Consider the following 12,591-nt stretch of genomic DNA (forward strand, 5'->3'; position numbering starts at 1 on the left):
AATTATTTACTTGATTGATTGGTTAGTTATGCCGTCTCTCTAAAACACTATGAAATCTGTTTATACTATCAATGCAGTTTTGTGGTTTGGGATGCTAGGGATACAAAATGAAGTTAGATATGGAAAAAAATAAAAGTGAATTCTGCATTTACTAGCAAAAGTGAAAGACATTATTAAATTAACAAAGCAAAAGAACGAGCTGGATACACAAAGAAACAATTTTAATACTTTAAGAGAAGGAGTTTTATGTTAAGAATAGCCCTTGCTCAGACACAAATTTCATGGAATAGGGGAAATTCATAATCACCATAAATTGGGTTTTATTTTTGTGAAGAATCTTTTACATTGCCAAGCTAGATGGTCTCTTAAATATAGGTTTGATATAGCAGATAAATGTCTCTGAGACGGGTCTGAAAGACTAGGGGTGGAGGAAGGCCCCATTGGGCATGCCATATGCCACCCTACTCTCCCTCCATACTGGCATCAAAGGAATAATAATCCAAGGAGCTTCTTCCTTGTTAGGAGGAGGTGGAGTAAGCCAATTTCATGCTTTATGTATGCTGGTTGTAAAAAGGAATGCTTACCTAAAAAGAAATAGATTTCAACCAGATGTTCTGAAAATCTTCCTCAGCTGCTGCTTGAAGCTTTACAGTCACCGAATACTCTATCTTCTCATCTATCTTCTTCTAATTGAGAAATTGTTGATCCATGCAGTTCGACAGGCAGGCTGCTGCAAGGACCTTCCTGCCAAAGCTTTTCAGCCTGGCTCTCCCACACACAAAAACTTCCAGTATCTATATGGGGACAGAGAAAAAGAGCAGGCCACTTCATTCAGCAGGTGTTAGGGTTTGAAAGAAGAGGAGGTCAGAAAGCAATTCTTCAAAGGACAGCTTCTGTCACCTGAAAGTGTAATAAATTGCCATTACAGAAATGCCTACAAGCACTAATGAGCCATGTGCATTGAAATCTTGATGTAGGACAAAATAGAATGAAATTCACCCAGGAACCAACTGGGATTGTCACACCAAGATGTGAATAATCATTCTCGCTTTGGTTTCATCTGCCACTAAATTTTGTCCTTATAAACTCATAGCTCACTCTCTCTTTTTAAAGGAAAATGATAAATTCAACATAAAACTCCTAAGACATTTGTCTAGTTATTCATACATAATTTCTCTATATTGATATACTTGGTAATAATGACTTAAAATCATATGCGAGTCACAATGGAATTACCAGATCTGAAATTACATATATTTATTAGAACATAGTTAGAAGCTTAGTCCAAATACACATTTGACTTACACGCTTTAAAGAAAACTGCACAACTAAAGCTTTTTTGTACCTGTATAATACACATAACATTAAATTTACAATTTTAAGGGTATAGTCCAATAGTGTTAAGAATAGTCACATTATTGTCAATAGATCTCTAGAACCTCTTCCTCTTGCAAAATTGAAGTTCTACACCCATACCATTGGTCTGAGTAATGTTTATTTTCGTTTTGTTTTGTTTTGGGGGGGTGGAGATTATGGATCTGAAAACACAGACAACAAAAGCAAAATTAGAGAAATGAAGTTACATTCAACTGAAAAGCTGCTGTGTAATGAAGGAAATAATCAATGAGGAATGAAACAAACTAGATCTCAGGGTTTCTCTTGGTAACTTTAGAATTTTGGATCTTATGTTTAAGTCTTTCATCCATGTTGAGTTGATTTTTATATCTGGAGTAAGATAAGGGTCTAATTTCATTCTCCAGGACACTAGTATCCAGTGTCCTGTTACCATTTTTCAGAAAGACTCCTTTCCCCATTGTGTGTTCTTGGTACCTATGTAAAAAAAAATTAACTGATTCTAAATGTTAGAATTTCTGGACTCTATTCTTTTTCATTAGTCTGTGGGTCTGTTTTTATGGCAGTACCATGCTGTTTTGATTACTATACCTTTGTAATATACTTGAAATCAGGTATGTGATCCTTTCAGTTTCATTCTTTTTGTTAAAAATTTATTTAGCTACATGGGCTATCTTCTGGTTCCATGTGAATTTTAAGATTGATTTTTTTTCCTACTCTTTGAAATGTATCACTGGAATTTTGAGAGTGATTGCATGAAATCTGTAGATCACCATCAGCAATAAAATATGAACTCTTTCTTTTCTTTTTTTTATTGTTCATACATGTATTCTTATGTGTCTACATTGTTTAGGCCACCTTTCTCCCCTGCTCCCCCACTCATTCCAGGCTTCCAGGCAGAACCTGTTCTGCCCTCTTCTCCAATTATGTTGAAGAGAAAACAGAAGAGATAATAAGAAAGACATAGAATTTTTGCTAATTTGAAATAAAGATAGCTATACAGAGAGATTCCTAGCATTGCTTCTATGCACATGTGTATTACAATCCCCACTGGTTCATCTCTACCAGACCTCTTCACTGTTTTCTGGTCACCCTCCCATAGCGGCCTCTGTCAGTTTAAGATTACTTTATTCTCTCCTCTACAGTGAGCACATCAACCACATTCAAGATTTAGGTTTCCTTCCTTTTCCCTATTCCTCCTGTACACATTCTCCCCTAAATGTATGACCCATGTCCAATAATATTACTGCATTTGTTTTAGGTCTATAATCCGCATATGAGGAAGAACATATGATTTTTGAGCTTCTGAGCCTGGCTAACTTCACTTAAGATGATGTTTTCCAGTTCCATCCAATTACTTGCAAATGATAAAATTTCATTCTTCTTTATGGCTGAGTAAAATTCCACTGTGTATAAATACCACATTTTCTTAATCTGTTCGTCAGTAGTGGGGCATCTTGGCTGTTTCCATAACTTGGCTATTATGAATAGTGCTGTAATAAACATAGGTGTGCAGGTGCCTTTGGAATAACCTGAGTCACATTCCTTTGGGTATATCCCTAGGAGTGGTATTGCTGGATCATATGGCAGATCTATGTTTAGTTTTTTAAGAAGCCTCCATATTGTTTTCCAAGTAATTATACTAACTTACATTCCCACCAGCAATGTATGAGGGTTCCTTTTTTCCATGCAGCCTCCCCAACATTGGTTGTTAGTGGTGTTTTTGATGATAGCTATTCTAACAGGAGTGAGGTGGAGTCTTAGTTTGGTTTTGATTTCCATTTCCTTTGTGGCCAGGGATGGTCATTTTTTTCATGTGTTTTTTGGCCATTTGGATTTCTTCCTTTGAAAAAGTTCTGTTTCTAGTGAAGAGGTCTGGTAGAGATGACCCAATGCAGGTTGTAATACACATGTGCATGGAAACAATGCTAGGAATCTCTCTGTATAGCTATCTTTATCTCAAGGTAGCAAAAATGCTATGCCTTTCTTATTATCTCTTCTGTTTTCTCTTCAACAAAATTGGAGAAGAGAGCAGAACAGGTTCTGCCTAGAAGCCAGAGGGGTGAGATGAGGGGGAGGCAGGGGAAAGAAGTGGCCCAAACAATGTATATACATATGAAAAAATGTATAAATAATTTTAAAAAAAGAAAAAGTTCTGATTAGTTCAGTTGCCCGCTTCTTTATTGGTTCATTGATTTTGGGGGAGCTTAGTTTTTTGAGGTCCCTGTATATTCTGGTTACTAGTCTTTTGTCTAATGTATAGCCAGGAATATTTTCTCCCATTCTATGGGTGGTCTCTTCAGTTTAGAGACCACTTCTTTTGTTGTGCAGAAGCTTTTTAATTTGATGTAGTCCCATTTGTCTATCCTTTCTCTTAGTTGCTGAGCTGCTGGGGTTCTACTGAGGAAGTCTTTGCCTATGCCTATTACTTCCAGAGTGTTCGCTGCTCTTTCCTGAACTAACTTCAGAGTTTTGGGTCTGATATTAAGGTCCTCAATCCACTTTGAGTTGATACTAGTACAGGGTGATGGGCACAGGTCTAGTTTCAGTTTTCTGCAGGCAGATAACCACTTTTCCCAGCAACATTTGTTGAAGAGGCTGTCTATTTGCCATCGTATGTTTTGGGCACCTTTGTCAAAAATAAGGTGGGCATAGCTGTGTGGATTCATATCTGGGTCCTCTATACTTTTCCACTGGTTTTCATGTCTTTTTTTTGCCAGTACCATGCTGCTTTTATTGCTACAGCTCTGTAGTATAGTTTGAAGTCGGATATTGTGATACCTCCAGTATTGCTCTTTATACTGAGTATTTCCTTGGCTATTTGCAGTCTTTTGTGTTTCCAAATGAACTTTAGGGTAGATTTATCAATCTCTGTGAAGAATGTCAATGGGATTTTGATGGGAATTGCATTAAACATGTATATTGCTTTTGGTAGTATAGCCATTTTTACTATGTTGATTCTACAAGTCCATGAACACAGGAGATCTTTCCATCTTCTATAGTCTTCCTCAATCTCTTTCTTCAGTGGCTTGTAGTTCTCCTTGTGGAGGTCATTTACATCCTCTGTTAAGTTTGTTCCTAGGTATTTTTTGAGGCTATTGTAAATGGAATTGTTTTCATATATTCTTCTCAATTTGTTCATTATTGGTGTAGAGAGAGGGTACTGATTATTGTAAGTTGATTTTCTATCCTGCTAAATTGCTGAAGCTGTTTATGGTGTCTAGGAATTTTTAAGGTATAAGATCATGTCCTCTGAAAATAGGGATACTTTCACAATTTCTTTACCTATTTGTATTCCTTTTATTACTTCTTGCCTTATTGCTCTGGCTAAAAATTCCAGGAGTATGTTGAATAGGAGTGGGGAGAGTGGACAATCTTCTTTTGTTCCTGACTTTAGGGGAAATGGTTTCAGTTGTTCTGCATTAAGTATGATGTTGGATATAGGTTTGAATATATACCCTTTATAATGTTGAGGTACATTCCTTCTATTTTTAGTTTTCTTAAACTGTTATCATGAAGTGTTGATTTCTGCATTTATTGAGATGATCAAGTGGTTTTTGTTTTTGCTTCTATTAATATGCTGTATTACATTTATTGATTTGTGTATGTTGAACCACCTCTGCACCCCTAGGATGAAGTTGACTTGTCTTGATGAATGATCTTTCTGATATGTTGTTGGATTCAGTTTGCCATTAGTTTATTGAGGATTTTTGCATCGATGGTCATTGAGAAGATTGGCCTGCAGTTCTCCTTTTTGAACATGTTCTTGTCAGGTTCTGGGATGAATTTAATATTGGCTTCACAGAATGAGTTAGGCAGTGTTCCTTCCCTTTCTATTTTGTGGAAGAGTTTAAGGAGAGTTGGTATTAGTTCTTCTTTTAAAAATCTGATAGAATTCAGCAGAGAATCTATCAGGTCCCAGACTTTTCTTATTTGGGAGATTCTATTGCTGCTTCAATTTCGTTTTGTGTTATAGATCTGTTTAGGTGGTTAATATCCTCTTCATTCAGTTTTGAATGGTTATAATTATCTAGAAATTTGTCCATTTCTTCAAGATTATCAAGTTTTTGGAATGTAGGTTCTCAAAGTAGTCTCTGATGATTCCCTGGATTTCCTTGGTGTTTGTTGTTATCTCCCCTTTTGCGTTTCTGATTTTACTGATTTGGGTCTTTTCCCTCCTCATTTTAGTGAGATTTGCCAGGGGCTTGTGAATCTTTTTATTTTTTCAAAGAACCAGCTTTTTGTTTCATTGATTCTTTGTAAGGGTTTTTGGTCTCTATTTCGTTAATTTCAGCCCTTATTTTTATTATTTCTCTCTTTCTGTTTGCTTTGGGTTTTACTTGTTCTTATTTTTCTAGAAGTTTGAGATGTAGCATTAAGTTGTTTATTTGAGATCTCTCTGTCCTTTTAATATATGTGCTAATGTCTATAAACTTTCCTTTTAGGACTGCCTTTGGTGTGTCCAATAGGTTTTGGTAGGTTGTGTTTTCATTTTCATTAACTTCCAGGAACCTTTTAATTTCCTCTTTTATTTCATCTATGACCCACTGTTCATTGAGCAATGTGGTATTCAGCTTCCAAATGTTTGCATATTTTCTGCTATTGTTTTTGTTGTTGAGTTCTAGTTTTAATGCATTGTGATCATATAGAATGAGGGCATTATTTCTATTTTCTTATATTTACTGAGATTTGCCTTGTACCCTAAGATATGATCAATTTTGGAGAAAGTTCCATGGACTGCTGAAAAGAATGTATATTATACAGATGTTGGATGAAATATTCTATAGAACAGGTCCATTTGATCTGTGGTATGATTTAGTTCTAGAAATTCTTTATGATTTTTTTGTATGGTTGACCTATCTATTGGTGATGGGGGGTGTTAAAGTCTCCCACTACTACTCTGTTGGCATCTATATGTGCTTTTAAGTCCTTTAGAGTATGTTTGATGAAATTAGGTATAGTGACATTGGGTCCATATAGGTATAATTATTGATAATTGTTATTTCCTTTCAGTGTATTTCCTCTTTTATTAGTATGAAGTGACTTTCTTTATCTCATTTGATCAATGTAAGTTTGAAATCCATTTTGTCTCATGTAAGCATTGCTACTCCTGCCTGTTTTCAGGGGCCATTGTTTGGTAAATCTTCTTTCAGCCTTTTCCCCCTAAGTCAGTATTTGTTTCTGTCAATGAAATGGGTCTCATGTAAACAACAGATTGTTGGATCTTCCTTTTTAATCCAGTTTGCCAAATGGCTTCTTTTGATGGGGGAGTTGAGTCCATTCACATTCAGTGTTAATACTGATAGTTATGTGGTGATTCCTGACATTTAGTTGTTTTTATTGTTTAAGAGTTTAATTGTGTGCAGCTGAATCAGTATTACTCTCTGATTCCTTGTCTTTTCTTCTCCTGTGGTTTGGTACTTCCCATCCTCTCATGGCTTTGTTTGCTTTCATCTTCTGTATGCAGAGTTCCTTGGAGAATCTTCTGTAGTGGTGGCTTGGTGGTCATATATTGTTTTAGTTTCTGCTTATCGTGGAAGATTTTTGTTGCTCCATCTATTTTGAATGATAGTTTTGCTTGGTAGAGTATCCTAGGGTTTAAGTTATTTTCATTGAGTGACAAAATACATCACTCCATGCCATTCTTGCTTTTGAGTTTTCCATTGAGCAATCTGCTGTGATTTTGATGGTTGTACATTAACATGTTGTTTGTTTTTTCTCTCTTACAGCCTTCAGTATTCTTTCTTTGTTCTCTGTGCTTGTTGTTTTAATGATAATATGTTGTGAGGAAGTACTATTTTGGTCAAGTCTGTTTGGTGTACTTTCAGGCTTCCTGTCCTGGAGGCATCTCAAGATTTGGGAAATTTTCTGGTATTATTTTATTTGAATATATTACAAATCCCTTTTGCTTGGACTTCTTTTCCTTTTTCAATCCCGTGCTTCTCAGGTTTGGTCTTTTGATGAAGTTGGTGAGTTCTTGCATATTCCTTTCACAACTCTTGCTTTTTCACTGAGATTTCTCCAGTTTCTTTACTTTCTATTTTACCTTCAAGTTCTGATATTCTGTCTTCCACTTGTTCTAGTCTTCTGGAGTGGACTTCCACCGTGTTTTTTGTTTCAGTTTGTTTCTTTTTTCTGAGGTTTTCCATACCTTTGGTCACCTCCTCTTTTATATTTTTAATTTTCATCTTTAATTCATTTATCTCTCTTTTTGTAGTGTTCTTTGTTTCACTTTGATGTTTGTTTAGGCCATCTCTGAGTTCATTTATTTGTTGCCATGTCTTCTTGTGTTCTTTATTTTTGGTATCTTGAAATTTCTTGAGTGCATCTTGTACATTTTGGTTAGCCATGTCTAGTATCTTCTTCATGAAATTCTCAGTGATTTCTTGCAAGCTCTCTTCTTTGAGGGTGTTTTTGTGTGCATCGCTAGGTTCTTTAGTGGCATTTATCATTGTTTTGTTGGGGTCAGGAACTAGGTATCCATTTTATTCATTGCCCTCTGAATCCTGTGTTGAATTATATTTTTAAGGACAGTGGTTTCCATCCCTTCTTCTTTTTCCATCACTCCACTTAGTGCTGTGCAACTATGTTCTTGATAGGCTAGTTGGTGGCATTAATTGCCTGCTTTCTTTCCCTTGAGTTAATTTTTGTGTTGTGACTGACTTGGTTGTTAGCCAGGTTCATGTGCTATTTCTGTCCCTGGCCTGGAGGTGTAATTTAGCAATAACTAATTCACAGGGTCAATGCCCAACCAGTTGTCTATATATTATAGAGAGGACCCCTTGGTGATATTATCTATAAACAGTGGGAGTTGGGGGTGGTAAATGCTTGTTAGACTAGCTATAGAAATTTGGCAGATTGGTCAGGGTGGCACTAAAAGGGGAGGCAGGAAGTGAGGTGGATGAGTGGGGGAAGTGATATGAGGACTGCTGGGCTTTGTGGCCCTTGTGTGTGTTTGAGTGTATTTCTGTTGTAGTGTAGGATGCTTGTGTCAGGGATTGTAGGGGGTTGGCACAGTAGTTTGGTCAGCAGGTGGTGAGTGTGTAGGAGGGAGGGGTAGTGTGGTGACAGGTTGGGGGAAGATGGGAGAGGGAGGTAAAGGCAGAGGGAGAGAGTAGATGAGAAGGGGAAGAAAGAGTAGTTGGGAAGGAGAACAATGGATTGTAGCACAGAAGAAGGGTGAGAAAGGGATGAGAAGATTGTGATGGCAAAGGTGATAGTACAGAAAGAAAAAAGAAAATAGAAATAAAAATAAAATTAACTTAAAATTAAAAACCCACAATAATAAAACAAACCAAAAAAAGGAAGAAAAAATAAAACAAAACAGAAAAAAAACACAGGTTCAAGAACAATAGAATTTCAGTCTTTGGTTGAAGTTCTGGAGTTACTCCTCCAGCATCCAGTTCTGGTATTGACATATAAGCAGAAGCTCTGATGTGGTCTCACCAGGTGATTTGTTTGTGAGTAGTGTTTCATTCTTCTGTCCACCAGTTTAATTGAAATTGTGAGGTGATATAGGTTTGCCAAATCATGAAGGGTGGCCAGAGCTGTTGCTTTCCCCAGCCAACAGCTATGTTATCCTTTAGCTATCGCTGTTTGGTCAGCTCCTCCCCCAGTATGGTGGGGCAGTTTGGTTTTGAATGCTGCCTTCTGGCTCAGGAGATCAGCTCTGAGATCCACTACCTGTCCTGCCTTGGGACATGGCTTGTCACCCTGTCCCCGCTCTCAGCCTTTGCTGCCTTTCCTGTGTTTGTTCACTGAGAGTTTGACTCTGAGAGAGTTTAGTTCTTTGCCCTGTCCCCTTTCTCCAGGGTAGGTTCAGCATTCCACCCATTCCCTCCACTGTCCATGTTTGAGTACAGTTTGCTGTTTGTTTTTCAGTTTTGTTGGCATGGGAGATCAGTCTGCCCAGGGGCTGCACTAGTTTATGTTCCTGGGGGTGGGTAGGGGAATTCCACATAGTGCGTGATGCTCACCTGTTCTTTCTTTCAGTTGATGCGCAGGCAGGTTTGGAGCTAGCCGCAGCAGGGAGAAATGGTGCCAACTTTTCTCAGTGCAGCACAGTATGGGGAGGCTTTCCCTGGGCTAGGGGTTCAGGGTGTTGCAGAGTTTGATTCTGGTTGATGCTTTGTTTCTGCTTGATGGAGGAAGGAGAAGAGAAGGAAAACAAAAAAATAGAAAAGAGTAACCACTGTAGGGCAGGAAGTTTTCCCAGGGCCAGACCTGCATTTCTGGCTGTTTTGTGGTTCGCAGCTGTTAGGTGCAATTAAAGGCTGATTTAAGGGTCAGTCTTTGAATTTTTTCTGCACCTAATGTGATGGCAATTATTCTGCCTACAAAATTACCCAAGTGTGGCTCCAATGTCTCAGGGAAGTTTCTGCAGTCATGGAGCTTAGGCTTTCTGCTTCTGTAACCTTAGTTGCCACCTTGGATCTTACAAGACACTTGTAAGACACTTAATTTTCTCTTGACACTTAATTTTCAACTCATGATCATGTAATTATTTTCCATTCATTTGTATCTTCTTTAATTTCTTTCATGGTGTTCATTGTATAGAACTTTCACCTTTTTGGTTAAATATATTTGTAAGTGTTTTATTTCTGTAGCTATTGTTGGTAAGGTTATTTTTGTGATTCCTTTTGATAAGTTCATTGTTAGTGTATAGAAACAGTACTGATTTTTGTGTGTTGATTTTGTATCTTGGCACTTTACTAAATGTATTAGTTCTACCAGTTTTTGGGGAGTCTTTAGGGATTTTTTACATATCACTTCATGTCGTCTATAAACACTCATAATTTCACTTTTTCCTTTCCAATATGGAAGTCCTTTGTTTCTTTATCTTGCTCACTTTCTCTGGATAAAACTTAACAGTACCTTGTTGAGTAGAAGTAATGAGAGTGGACATCCTTGTCTTATTTCTGATATTAGAGGAAAAGTTTTCAAATTTTTATCACTGAGTAAGATGTCAGGGATGTACTTATGCTGTATGGACTTTATTGTGCTAAGTCTCATTCCTAATATACCTAATTTGTTGGGAGCTTTTATTATGACCTTTCATAATTGGGTTTTGTCAAATGCTTTTTCTGTATCTATTGAGATGCTCATATAGTATTTGTCCTTCATTCTGTTAATGTGATGTATCACATTTATTGACTTTTATATAGTAAGCCATCCTTACATTTCAGGATAAGTCTCACCTGATTTTGATGAATGATCTTTGTAACGTGCTGTTGAACTCTACTTTATGATATATAGTTGAGGATTTTTGCATCTATATTCATTAGAGATATTGGTCTTTAATTTTCTTTTCTTATAACATCCTCATCTGGCTTTGGTATTACAGTAATTGTGGCCTTGTAAAATGAGTGTGGGAGGATTCCTTTCTTTTTAACTGTTTAGAAGAGTTTAAAAGGAATTAGTATGAGTTTATCTTTAAATGTTTTATATAATAAGAAAGATTTGTATTTTCTTTGATGAGATACTATTTATTTTTAATGAAAGGCTTATTTATTTTCATTATTAGCTTGTTCAAATACTCTTATTTTTCATCCTTCATACTTGGTAGGCTGTTTGCTTGTAGGGTAAGTTGTTTGTCTGTAGGGTGGGTTGCTTATCTGTAGGGTCTGTAGGTGGGTTGTTTTGTGAAACATTTCTTCTTGGTTATCCAACTCATACGCATGTAACTGTTCATAGTATTATCTTATGATCTTCTGTATTTCTGTGGTATCAGTTATAATATCTCCTATTTCATTTCTAACATTTTTGTCCTCTCTTTTTTCTTAGTTAACCTAGCTAAATGTTTGTCAATTTTGTTTACCTTTTTAAGAAACCAATTCTTAGTTTCATTGATATTTTCTATTGCTTTTCTAGTTTCTATCTCATTTATTTCTACTTTGTTCTTCATCTTCCTTCCACTATCTTTGAGCTTACTTTGTTATGCTTTTTCTAGTTTTTTTGAGCTATAATATTAGATATATTATTTAAGGTTAGTCTCATTTTCTCATCTAGACTTTACTGCCATAAAATTCCCTCTTAGAACAGCTTTTATTGCATATCATAAGTTTTGGTATGTGTTCATTTTCCCTTGTCTCAAGATATTTTTAATTTCCCTTTTTTTTTCTTTTATTCATATGTGCATACAATGTTTGGGTCATTTCTCCCCCCTCCCCTCTTCCTTCCCCACCACCCTTAATTTCCCATTTAATATTTTCAGTAACATATTGGTTGTTTAAGAGCATGTCATTTAATTTCCATGTTTGCAACTTTTCTGACATTTCTCTTTTTATTTATTTTCAACTTCCTACTAGAAAAAATATTGATTTGATTTCAATCTTAAATTTCTTAAAACTTGTTTTTCATCTGTGAGGGATAATTGTAATTGTCAGCTTGACTGGATTGAGAAAAGATGAGATTAGAAAAGCACACCTCTGGGGTGTCTTTGATGGTGTTTCCAGAGATAATTACATCATGAAGATTCTGACCTGATGAATGGATTGATCTCCTGATAGACTCACAACATGATGGCATTTTTGGGACATGGTGAAAGGTAGGAGGTGGGCCTTGCTGAAGGATGTTGGTCACTGAGGCATGCATTTGAGGGCTATGTATTGCCCTGGCCTCTTCCTGTAGTCACTTACTCTGTTTTCTGACAACTATGATATAGACTTTTCTGCTCTACCATGACATGATAGAATGCCATCTCTGAAATTAGGAGCCAAAATAAATCTTTCCTCCTTTAAGTTGTTTATGTCAGCCATTCTATCATGATGACAAGAAAAGTAACACAGAAAATTGGTATCAGAGAAGTGGGGTCATTACTGTGACTACCTAACCACATGGTTCTTAAGCCTTTGGAACTGGTTTGTGAGAGGATCTTGGAAATGTTTGGAGATTTTGGCTAGAGTATCCCTAGAACATTATAAGCAGAGCTCAATGGGGGATTCCAATGGAAGCTCAGAAGATCAAAATGCTGATAGAAAAGCAGACCAGAAAGACTGTGCTCATGAGGTTTCAAATGGGAACAAAGACTCTATTGGAAATTGAACTACAGTCTATTCATGGTACATTCTGGCAAAGAATTTGTTTATGTTTTGTCTGAATCCTGAAACTTTGTGGGAGGCTGAGTTTAAGCATGATGAACTAATTCTTTGTTGGAGGAAATTTCAAGGCACATAACATTCAGTCAATGGCATGATTATTTCTGACTGCACTTAACCAGATTTACAGGGAGAATCAGAA

The sequence above is a fragment of the Castor canadensis genome, chromosome 5, assembly GCF_047511655.1.
Source record: "Castor canadensis chromosome 5, mCasCan1.hap1v2, whole genome shotgun sequence".
Classification (NCBI taxonomy): domain Eukaryota; kingdom Metazoa; phylum Chordata; class Mammalia; order Rodentia; family Castoridae; genus Castor; species Castor canadensis.